Genomic DNA, 12,333 nt, shown 5'->3' with positions numbered 1-12,333 from the left:
ACGGTCGTCTGTCCGTCTCACCCGCGTCAGCGCGGTGCCGACCCACCTGAGCTGTAGCTGTCTGTGGAGGACTGCGAGATGGAGCGCGACAGCGAGCGGCGGCCGATCTTCGTCGGGCGCTTGTTGAACTCTTGTTTCTGGTCAGCAAACTGGATCTGTTATAAGAAATTAATAGTTCAGTCAGGTGGAAAAACCCAACAGCCTGATTAATCCCAAGAACCCAAAGCCGTGAGCAGGCGCCGGCACCAGCTCAGTTACGGGCTGAATCGCAATTCTGTGATTTAATTTGGGGTATGGTACGCTAAGTCGCACACTTTGTTTCATTTCAGACCCTCCAGCAGATGCAGCATGGACACACTTGTCTTTCAAATACCTTGAAACTCCTCTTTTAACCACCCAAATCCCGGTTACACACAAACTTAGTGTTCCAAGATGTGAACGATACAGGTTATTCATGGCAAGAGAAGCCCCAAAGGGCCACCCAACGCTTGCAGAGCTGATGTGGGACTGACCCACCGCACGTTTATGGTCATGACCCGTGTGAGATGCTCCCTGTTCGCTGTATGAGATACAAAGAGCAAAAATGAGAACAAGTCAGGAACGCCGCTCCCAGCTGCGCTTTCTTTTAAGAAACATTTGAGATCAGACGCATCGCTCGAGGCTGTTGGAACTGTTGGGAGCGTGGATGCCTGGAGAACACAAGGAATTCAGATTATTGCACACAACTTTATACAACAAATCATGAAATGGAGGATAAGGCACGTAAATGAAGCAATGTGCAGACCGCCAAAATGTAATTACCCGAGGTGGGGAGAAGGAACCAACTCTCATTTACCAGCAACGCTGACAATGGTCATAGAATCACAGCATCCTTTAGGTTGGAAAAGACCTTCAAGATCATCACGTCCAACTGTTACTTAGTACAGCCAAGTCCACCACTAAACCATGTCCCAAAGCACCACATCTCCTCGTCTTTTATAACACCAATGGACGGAACACTGGTATCTTCCATTTTCCCTTTTATAACGGAGCTCATCTCATCGCAACAAACTGTCATGGGTGACAAACAACAACCTGCTCGACCCGAGATGAAGAATCAAGCCCATTTCCATCTCAATCACACCCAAAGAATGTAATTTCAGATTCCCCAGGATGTCTGTGAAGCCCTAAGCCCAGCGGCGGGTTTAAGAGCAGCCGAGCCCAAGCAGGCTCAGCCTAAGCAGGCTCAGCCCAAGCAGGCTCAGCCCTGCCCGTGTTCCAGCTGCGATAACCGCCCAGCCAAGAGATACCAACATTTATTTTCAGATCCGCTCCAAAACATGCAGAGCACAGACGAGATAAGTGAAGTGGCATCACTTCTATCCAGGCACTTTTAAGGGGAAAATGATCTTTAACATTGGTATTTATAGAACAGGCTTCACGCCTTCCCTGGCCAACGCATTGTTTGGACAAGAACCTTCTCCAAGCTTTGGTTTGATCCTGCCCTTGGTTGAAAAGAACAGCAAGGAGGCCAAATAATCAGTATTTCCTCACTATAAACTGCCCAAGTTCAGGTTTTCACATACACCAAACATCTTAGAGATGACAATTAGTGGTTTCCCAGTAGGAACTCAACCCTTCCATGCTCCGTTGACGCACACCTGGGGCTGAACTTAACGCTTCTCCTTATGTGGCCACTGGGCCATATTTAAGCATTTAGGAGAATACTCTTGTAGTTTTAGGAAATACTTAAAGTCCCGGCACCCATTGCTCTGGAAGCCAAACCATCGCCGCCTGACGTTGACCATTTGTGCCAAATCCCAGGGGAACTGGAAACACAACTTCCAATTTTGCTACGAGCGTGAACTGACTCAATCTGGTACAACGGGGTTAACCATTTACATCTCCAAAATACCCAACGCCATTAATTGAGTCTATTAACCAACCCTTTGGGGTATTTTGAGACATTAGTTTTGTTTAAAGAAGCCATCTAAGCAGGAAGAATTCAATCCTGTCCTGGGAATTCGAGCTCATGGTTTAAGTAGCGGCACCTGATGTTGCATTTGAGACGCGCTGGTGATGCCACGGATCCGGCACAGCTGGTGATGCCACGGAGCTGCTACAGCTGGTGATGCCACAGCGATGGTACAGCTGGTGATGCCACAGCGATGGTACAGCTGGTGATGCCATGGAGCCGGCACAGCTGGTGATGCCATGGAGCCGGCACAGCTGGTGATGCCACAGCGATGGTACAGCTGGTGATGCCACGGAGCCGGCACAGCTGGTGATGCCACGGAGCTGGCACAGCTGGTGATGCCACGGAGCCGGCACAGCTGGTGATGCCACGGAGCTGCTACAGCTGGTGATGCCACAGCGATGGTACAGCTGGTGATGCCACGGAGCCGGCACAGCTGGTGATGCCACAGCGATGGTACAGCTGGTGATGCCACAGCGATGGTACAGCTGGTGATGCCATGGAGCCGGCACAGCTGGTGATGCCATGGAGCCGGTACAGCTGGTGATGCCACGGAGCTGGCACAGCTGGTGATGCCACGGAGCTGGTACAGCTGGTGATGCCATGGAGCCGGTACAGCTGGTGATGCCATGGAGCCGGCACAGCTGGTGATGCCACGGAGCTGCTACAGCTGGTGATGCCATGGAGCCGGTACAGCTGGTGATGCCACGGAGCCGGCACAGCTGGTGACGCCACGGAGCTGGTACAGCTGGTGACGCCACGGAGCTGGTCCTTGGTGGGTTTGGGCCAATAAGAGGTCCTCCTTCCCCTCTACTCCGCCCTGGTGAGACCACACCTGGAATATTGTGTCCAGTTCTGGGCCCCTCAGTTCCAGCAGGACAGGGAACTGCTGGAGAGAGTCCAGTGCAGGGCAACGAAGATGATTAAGGGAGTGGAGCATCTCCCTTATGAAGAAAGGCTGAGGGAGCTGGGGCTCTTTAGTTTGGAGAAGAGGAGACTAAGGGGGGACCATATTGATGTTTATAAATATATAAAGGGTGAGTGCCATGAGGATGGAGCCAGGCTCTTCTCGGTGGCAAACAATGATAGGACAAGGGGTAATGGGATCAAGCTGGAACACAAGAGGTTCCACTTAAATTTGAGAAGAAACTTCTTCTCAGTGAGGGTGACAGAGCCTGGAACAGGCTGCCCAGGGGGGTTGTGGAGTCTCCTTCTCTGGAGACATTCCAACCCGCCTGGACATGTTCCTGTGCGACCTCACCTGGGCGTTCCTGCTCCAGCAGGGGGATTGGACTGGATGAGCTTTTGAGGTCCCTTCCAATCCCAAACATACTGTGATACTGTGATACTGTGAAAAAGGTGATGAGGGTCTCAGGTTGGCGAATTCGGAGCCCGAGCTGCCGGGGAGGAGGGAAAGGAGCTGGGAGGGGATTTGCAGCAGCACCTGGATGCCCTTTTGTTGGTTTTGTTTTGCTTTTTTCCTGCTAATCTCAAACCGAACGACAGCGGCTCAGGAGACGCCCAGGGGAGGGAGAAAAAGCACATGAAACTCATATTACAGTTGAGACTTGGGTTGTGGATTAACACCTCTGATCCCGGTGGGACCTCCACACACACACACCATTTTTTAAATTCATTTTCTAAGAAGCTGTTGGCCCGAAATAACTTTATTGTTTGTTCTCGTTTAAAACAAAGCCCTCGTTAGGCGAGCAGCTTCATCACCGCTGCGGGTCAGTTGTGCGAAATGACGCTCTCAGCAAAGTGAGACACGACGTCTTGATAAAGGGTGAATAATTCACATTATAACTCACATTTTCCCCTCCCGCGTCATCTCTTCAAGGACATTCAACGCAACTATTTCAAGCGATGCAGTAATATTGATGCACTTCTGCATCCAAGACTGAGAGGCAAGCACACGCCAAAAAGCAAAATAAGTCATGAACCACGTTAGGCAGAACTAGAACTAGATTTAAACTCTACTCTCAGCCCCTTCAAGGGTTTAAACCCTTTAAACGCTGCCACAAGCTGGGTTTAGCTTGAGCTGCCAAGAGGTGGAAGGAAATGCAAGAAGAGAACGTTGGGATGGGACCAGCTCAAGGCTCAGGTCTGGTTTTAGCCAACGCTGACCATTCACCGATGTCTTTTGGCTTTATCCTTTGAGAAACAGAGAAAGCGGGCAAGAAAGGATGCTGGCATTTGATTTATTTAAGACATTGATTGTACCCACCTTCATTTAGAGCTGGATTTTGTATTGTTTGGACATGCAAAGGGAATCAGTCATTGAACACCAGGTGGGATGGGACCTCAAGGATCATCTGCTCCAACCTTCCTTGGCCAAATGCACCGATCTAGAGCATTGCTCTTTGTCTTTTCCCTGGGATTCCTCGTAAAAAGGGAGTTTTCATCTTCTTCGTAGCCACCCTTTCAATATTGGAATATGGTGACTCCCCTGAACCTTCTTTTCTCAAGGCTGAGCATGGATGTTCCCTCAAGCCAGTTCCCACAACACGTCTGAATTTCTGAGCTGAAATCTCAGCAACACAAACTCGATCCACCCAGAAGGAGCAAACCAGACCTTGCTCACCCAGACCTAAGCTCGGGTTTAAATCCCAAGCGAACGGCACAAGGCGACCGACGGCATGACGCGCCGTGTTCCGGCCCGGCTGGGAAGACGGGGACATTCAAAACGGGGACGAAAACAGTGATTTTGTTCCAGGTTGGACTCATTCAGCTCACACTGAGACGTCTCTGAAGGTACAAGCCAACCGTGCAGAGGGTAAAGCTCGACGGGGAGACCACGAAGCCTTTGAGAGCTGCAGCTGCTTGACTTTAAGAGCCCAACCTGCTCTTGAGCTACACAAGTGCTGCTGCACAATAGAATTCAAGCTGAAAAATCTCACATTTAGAGATCCAAGGGGTTAATGGCTTCTAAATGCAGGTGCGTGCTCATTACATTTCAAACGACTCAGTCTCGCTTTGACCCGGGGTTTCCACCACGAAGAGCCGCTCTACGTTACTACAGCGAGCAATTCTCATTGTTTCAGGTTCTCCAGGGCAATCCCCCGCTCGCAAACCCATCGGCTCCTCCAAAGAGCAACCCCAGAGCAACAGGTTTGGCTCAACGCTTCGTCCTTTCGAACCTCCTGCTCCCCAGAGAAAATCAAGTTCTCCGGAGATGGGGGTTTTGTCTGAGAGGGGAAGGGACACAGGCAGCTCCACAAAGAAGGGATTTAGGGGAATAGCAAGGAAAGGAGGGAAAAAAAGGGGGGGGTAGAGACAAACTAATGTACTTTGAAATAGAAAAATGATATTATGGTGCCAAAGATCGCCCTCACCTGGGGTTTAATCCCCGAATCTCCGTTCACGTTGTATTTCTTCTTGTTCGGCATGACGGCATCACTGCCAGCCCTCGGTGCCGGCTCCCGCCAGACAGGGGCTGGCCCCAAATTTATACCACCCGACCTGTTGGTCCTGGTCCTGCCCCCCGATTATACCTCCCAAACCACCGATCCCAGTCCTGCCCCCCGATTACACCTCCCAACCCACTGGTCCTGGTCCTGCCCCCCAATTACACCTCCCAACCTGGTCCTGCCCCCCAATTACACCTCCCAACCTGCTGGTCCTGGTCCTGCCCCCCAATTACACCTCCCAACCCGCTGGTCCTGGTCCTGCCCCCCAATTACACCTCCCAACCTGCTGGTCCTGGTCCTGCCCCCCAATTACACCTCCCAACCCACTGGTCCTGGTCCTGCCCGCCAATTACACTTCCCAACCCTCTGGTCCTGCCCCCCAATTATACTTCCCAACCCACCGATCCCGGTCCTGCCCCCCAATTACACCTCCCAACCCACCGATCCCAGTCCTGGCCCCCAATACACCTCCCAACCCACCGATCCCGGTCCTGCCCCCCAATTACACCTCCCAACCCACCGACCCCGGTCCTGCCCCCCAATTACACCTCCCAACCCACCGATCCTGGTCCTGCCCCCCAATTACACCTCCCAACCCACCGATCCCAGTCCTGCCCCCCAATTACACCTCCCAACCCACCGGTCCCGGTCCTGCCCCCCAATTACACCTCCCAACCCGCTGGTCCTGGTCCTGCCCCCCAATTACACCTCCCAACCCACCAGTCCCGGTCCTGCCCCCATTACAGCTCCCAGTTTCCCCCACCCGGTCCTGCCCGCTCTGGTTTTGGCTGCGGGACGGCGGGAGGGGAAACCGCTCGGATTTTCAAACTCCCCCTTTTCTTTTTCTGGCAGAAAAGGACCCCGAGACTTATCGAGGCGTCCCGGCAAACAAGCCCTACTTGTGTTTCATGTTGAATTACAGCGTTGCTGTGACCTCTAGACAGTTTGCGGTGGTTTTTAATGTGGCCCGGCCTGTGTGCGCACAACAATAGCTTATTTATGTAACCAAAACATTTCCCCGCTCGCTATAATTAACTTGCTAATTAGGCTTTTTAACTTGGGTTCTCCCCCCCCACTTTCTTTTTTTCCCCGATGTCAGGTGATTACGTTAACTGAGCCTCATTAGAAGAAAATTAACTAATGAGCAACTAAAACAACTAAGGTATTTGTTAGATGGCAAAGTGGTTTTTAATGACGCCGGTCCCTGCTCTGTCCCCCAGGGCAGCGAGTGCAGAAGGTCTGTCCTTGGAGGGGTCACAACCCGACACCCATCCTGAGGTTCCAGTGTTGGACCGGTCCTCTTAGAATCATGGAAAAATGGAACAGTTTGGGTTGAAGGGACCTTAAAGCTCATCCAGTGCCACCCCTGCCATGAGCAGGGACGTCTTCACCAGCTCAGGTTGAGGTGGGGTTGAAGTTGGGTCAAGAGGTTGAAGAGGTTGAGGTTGAGTGGGGGAGGTTGAGTTGAAGAGGTTGAGGTTGGGTTTGTAGAATCTTAGAAGGGTTTGTGTTGAAGGGACCTTCAAAGCTCCCTCAGTTCCCCCCTGCCATGAGAAGGGACATCTTCACCAGCTCAGGTTGAGGTTGGGTTGAGGATGAAGTTGGGTTGAGGAGCTTGAGGTTGAGTTCATAGAATCATAGAGCAGTTTGGGTTAAGGGACCTTCCCAGCCCCCCCAGTCCCCCTCCCATGAGCAGGGACATCTTCACCAGCTCAGGTTCACAGAATCACAGAATTGACTGGGTTGGAAAAGCCCTCAGAGATCATCCAGTCCAACCCTTGGTCCAACTCCAGCCCACCGACTAGATCATGGCACTAAGTGCCATGTCCAGTCTCAGTTTAAAAACCTCCAGGGCCGGTGAGTCCAGCACCTCCCTGGGCAGCCATTCCAATCCTGACCACTCTCTCTGCACAGAATTGCTTTCTCATTTCCAGCCTCCATTTCCCCTGGCAGAGTTGAAGCCCATGGCCCCTTGTCCTATTGCTGATGCCTGGGAGAAGAGCCCAATCCCCACCTGGCTAGAACTGCCCTTCAGGTAGTTCTAGAGAGTGCTGAGCTCAGCTCTAAGCCTCCTCTTCTCCAGACTAAACAAGCCCAGCTCCCTCAGCCTCTCCCCATGGGTCTTATGTTCAAAGGTTGCTCAGAGCCCCGTCCAGCCTGGCCTGGGATGTCTCCAGGGATGGTTCAGCCACCACCTCTCTGGGCTATTTTTAATTTGGATTTAGTGCCTGGAGCTGTTATCCAAAGAGTTTTGTCCCTGGCAGCATCCCCAAGACAATTCCCATTGATTGACCTCAACAACAATTCTAACTAAATGCACACAAAACAAGCTCCTCCCAGCTCTGCGTATTGTCACACACACCTGCTTTAGAAACCATTTACCACTGAGCTGATCTGATATTGCTCCTCAATAGTTGTCACTGGAAACGCTGCTAGGGAAACGTTGCTTGTGAGTGTTTGTCTGAATGGTTCTGCAGACACGGACAAGCCATGACGGCATTTCACATTGCAAGGAATCCGCTAAAAGAGCAGAAATTGCTGGGTAGATGAAAGCAACACCTGCTTTGTGAGAGGAAAAAACAACCAGCCAACACAACCAACCAACCAACCAACCAACCAACCAACCAACCAATCAACCAATCAACCAACCAACCAACCAACCAACCAACCAACCAACCAGCCAACCAACCAATCAACCAACCAACCAACCAACCAACCAATCAACCAATCAACCAACCAACCAACCAACCAACCAACCAACCAACCAACCAACCAACCAATCAACCAACCAACCAATCAACCAACCAACCAACCAACCAACCAACCAACCAACCAATCAACCAACCAACCAACCAACCAACCAACCAATCAACCAACCAATCAACCAACCAATCAACCAACAAAACCCCCAAACCAAAACAAACCCCAGAATTCCCAACTTAATGAATCTGTAGAGTCACTGGAATACAGATTATCTGGAAAATGGAAATAGGGATTATCTCCCATAGGAAAATGGGTCAGGAAATTGGAGATTGGGATTAGCACCATTCGCCTCAATTGCTACTGAAGCCCAAGTTGTGTTTTCAAGGTGAGTTTTTAGTTTTTAGCATTATCGATGGCACTTTTCATGCGAAATCCTAAGGCAGAAGCTATTTGAGCTCAGTGTAAGCCGAGAAAAGCCTGGAAAGGGGGTTTGAAGCTCCCACCACCAAAGCACAAATGACTTTTCCCAGTAGGTTATCACATCAAGATGACGAAATTCAAGCAGTTTTCCTGGGGAAGGCGATGGGAAACGGGATGGGAGGAAAGGGCCTTTTGTTTGCAGTAAAGGCTGAGTCTAAGACACCAAATTAAGAAACGTCAATTCTATAAAAATGCTAAAAATCAAGTGCAGAGCTCAGGTATCTTCTGCGAGTCGTGTGTCCTTTGTAATCTGGCTCAATCTTCAAATAAAACCAGGGTGAGCCATGTCCAACCCTAGTAAAACCTGGCTTATCCCCATAATTTAACAAACCACGCGTGATTAACACCTGCTTTTTAATGATGGTTGGAGCCCAACCGCTGTGTCAGTTTGGCCATGAGCTCGTAACATTTTCTACTCTTCTTAAAAACTGTTAAATCTTCAAATGCTGTACCACCCATAAAATCCCCCCCACTTGCGAATGTGCCATAGGAACCACCCGTTTCAATTCTCGGAGCTTTTACATTTTGTGAGTGCAGCATTTTCATAGTTCTAACGTCTTGAATTCATTCTCAGCCATGGGGATTTATTCTTCTAAAGGAACAAAGGGAATAAACAAGAGTTTTCCGCACAATGAAGTCGCACAAGTTCCCCGGCGTCGCAAACGGCTGCAAATCCACCTGCACCAAACCCGGGGAATAAAAAGCAAGTTACGGCGCTAATTAAAATCCATTGATTGATGTATTGAACAGCAGGTCAAGTCTATGGCCCTCAAGAGCTGCCACCGCTTGGTTATTCGGGTGACAAACCGCCTGGAAAACCTTGTTCTTAGTGGAAAAACTTCTCATCTGTCTACGATGCCAAGTGTTAGAATTAATTTACTCTTCTTATTTGTTTTTAATAAGGTGAAGATTGGTATAGGTAGAACAGAAGGGACCAAGATGACTGTTCTGATGTTCTACCAGAGCCCAGCCTTGCAAGTCCCAGCCCAAACCTTCTCCTCCTGCCCTCCCATCCCAGCTCATGAAGGAAAAGTTGGTTCCATCCAACACTTGACCTTCCAAGACTGGTTTTATGGGCGAAAGTGGAGCAGGGGATGAAGTATCAGAGACACCAGGTGTTGGCATCCAAAATGCAACCGGGAAGAGCCCTTTGACCTTCATCTTCAACGTTCCAGGCAGCGTCTGTTCTCCTAATCCACCTCCTGAGCCTGGATCATCAAGAACGACTGTCCAAATCCATTTATTCCGTTGTTTCACGTGCCTGAAATTAATATGTAATCCTGATGAGGTTGCTCACTGAGCCAAAACTTGAACTGGAGCTCAAAGTGGTTAAATTCCAGTTCTCCAGCCGAAAGGTCACACAGAGACTGACCCTGGGATCAACACACACATTTAACCCTTTGGCGTCTTCCTGCTGAAAAAGCAGCTTGAGAACATGCAGGTTAAAGCTGATTTTACCTACAGGACTTGGGGTGGAAAGAATGGGAACGAAGAGTCACCCACCTGGGCCAAAGCAACTCCCAAGCATGTTAGAAATTCGGGCTGTTGCCTCTTGAAGACCCAACACTGGTGGCGGATCTGCTGGGCTCTGAAAATACCCAGCCTCATATATTTCTCGATGTCAGCACTGGGCTGAGGTTGCGTATGGTACAAACATCAGATCACTGCCCCAAACACCTCAATTTATTATATTTTCCTAGGACTGGGACCCGTTTTGATCCTCAGACCTCCAGGGTGATGGCTAATGAGGACCAAATCACAGTCCGTGTCTATCATGGAGCTGTTTGGGTTGGGAAAGCCCCTCAAGATCATGGAGTCCAACCATTAACCCAACATGGTCACTACCCCATGTCCTGAGAACCTCATGTCCGTCTGTCCAACCCTCCAGGGATGGTGACTCCAGCACTGCCCTGGGCAGCCTGTTCCAATGCCCCACAGCCCTTTGGGGAAGAAATTGTTCCCAGATCCAACCTCAACCTCCTTCTCCTCCTCCTCCAGCCCCTTCCCCAGCTCTGTTCCCTCTCTCTATCAAGTCCTCACTCATTTTAATGGCTGAAACTCACTCTTAATTTACATCCTTTTTAAAGAATAAGCATCTATGGCCCACAGTAGTAGGAATCCAGGAGATAAAGCTAAAAGAAACTCTTCCAACATCTTAGAACTTATTGACATAGGACATATTGACACTGCATGACACTCCATGACACTCCATGACACTCCATGACACCGACATCCAATGCATGACCAGAGTGAGCGCGGCCAAGGAGAAACCTTTAAAAACAAGGAAATAAGCAACATCTAAAGTGGGCGGCTCCAGTGGGGACAACGGGAAGGACAAGGAAGGGAGGAAGTCTTCTCCCCCAGCTTAAGACAGATCCCTTGGTCCCCCCAGCTCCGCTGGTCCCAGTCCCAGACAAGGTCGGCGAAAGAGGAAACGGTGGTTTCCACATCTCCTGAACTCGCAACAAAGGGGCAACTTGGGTTTTGTAATTAGAAAAATGCAGGATCTCGGAAGTCAGAGACGGAAAACATCTATGGAGTCATCACAATACCCATCATCACGGGTATCACCTCTAGCAGCGAATACATTTATACTGGAGCAGCATCCCCCGCGGTTCAGCAGCTCCCTCATGCCCTTGATGCTCCGATACGAGCCACGAAAACCAGATTTCCCTGGCAAAACCACCCACCGTTCCAGCGAAAGCCTCTCCTGTTTATTCCCCATAGATTCCGATTCAAGACTCTATCACTCAACTCTACAACCTGAAGTTGCTGAAACTTTCCCAAACAAGACACCAAGTCAGAACAGGATTTGTGCATCACGCGCTCACCGGCTGCAGAATTTCAGAGGGTCCGGATCTGAAAGTTCAGAATTTCCCCTCATTTTGATCCCATCCTCGTTGGGATGAGAACGTCACCACAACTGCAGCCCCGGATTTCTCCTTGATGCGGCGGGTACAAAGTTGTCCGGTGTCAATATTACATCCAAGTGGTGGATTATTTGACAAACCAAGGGGTGTTTTACCCAATAAGTGAAATATTGGGATGTCCAGCTTGGGTTGCAGCCGATTCAGTGACTCCAGATTGTGGTGTCGCTCGGGTTTGCAAATCTCCACATCGCTATCGCAGCTCAGACGCCGCTCTGCAAAACCCAAACCAACCTGCTCTTCTGAGACGCAATGCAGAACTATTATCATTATCATCATCATCATTATTATCATCATTATTATTATTATTATTATTAACTAATAATTTTTCAATATTAGGTTAATAACAAGAGGTTCGTTGTAGTAAATGTAGGACCTTGGTAAGAACATCAAGACATAAAAGGCTTCTTGAAATAATGACCTTAAGGATAATGAGCCTTTGAAAGCTCAGGCTAATTATTACTTGAAATGTGGTTTTTCACCCCCACGTTGTCCTGAGGAACCACATAAAATGCAAAGCAGGTGAATATGCTGATTAAAAACGTCGCTAGAGGGCATAACCCAAAGCCCTTTGTATAATAGTGGAGTTTAAACCATCTAGAAAATCGCACATAAGAAATAAAGATCTATTTAAAGAAAGTTTTCGTCATCTGGTCCCAACCCCAGTGGCACCAAATTCATAGAAGAGAAAATGACAGAGGGGGATAAATCCCTAGGGGGAGGTTTATTGCTTGTTTGTAAGCAGAACTCTGGACTTTTTACAATTAGAACCAAAAAACCCCACATTTCAATCAATAAACGAAGTTGCACGTTATGCAAAGTTTATCAGTCCTGACCCTTACACGCAACATTAATTTCC

General features: G+C 49.4%; 1 protein-coding gene across 1 annotated transcript in view; it reads right to left on the bottom strand.

Annotated features, from left to right (window-relative positions):
- AHCYL2 (adenosylhomocysteinase like 2) overlaps positions 1-198 on the bottom strand; it is a 31,992-nt gene extending 31,794 nt beyond the window's left edge. Inside the window, exon 1 of the mRNA XM_082059424.1 lies at positions 47-198. The gene's annotated coding sequence lies outside the window, so the exon portion shown is untranslated. The remainder of the gene's footprint in view (positions 1-46) is intronic.
- Between the last annotated feature and the right edge of the window lie 12,135 nt (positions 199-12,333).

The sequence above is a fragment of the Streptopelia decaocto genome (assembly GCF_964273445.1).
Source record: "Streptopelia decaocto genome assembly, chromosome: 1".
Classification (NCBI taxonomy): Eukaryota; Metazoa; Chordata; class Aves; order Columbiformes; family Columbidae; genus Streptopelia; species Streptopelia decaocto.
Note: the sequence above shows the minus strand (reverse complement) of the source record. Positions and strands in the feature narration are given on the sequence as shown.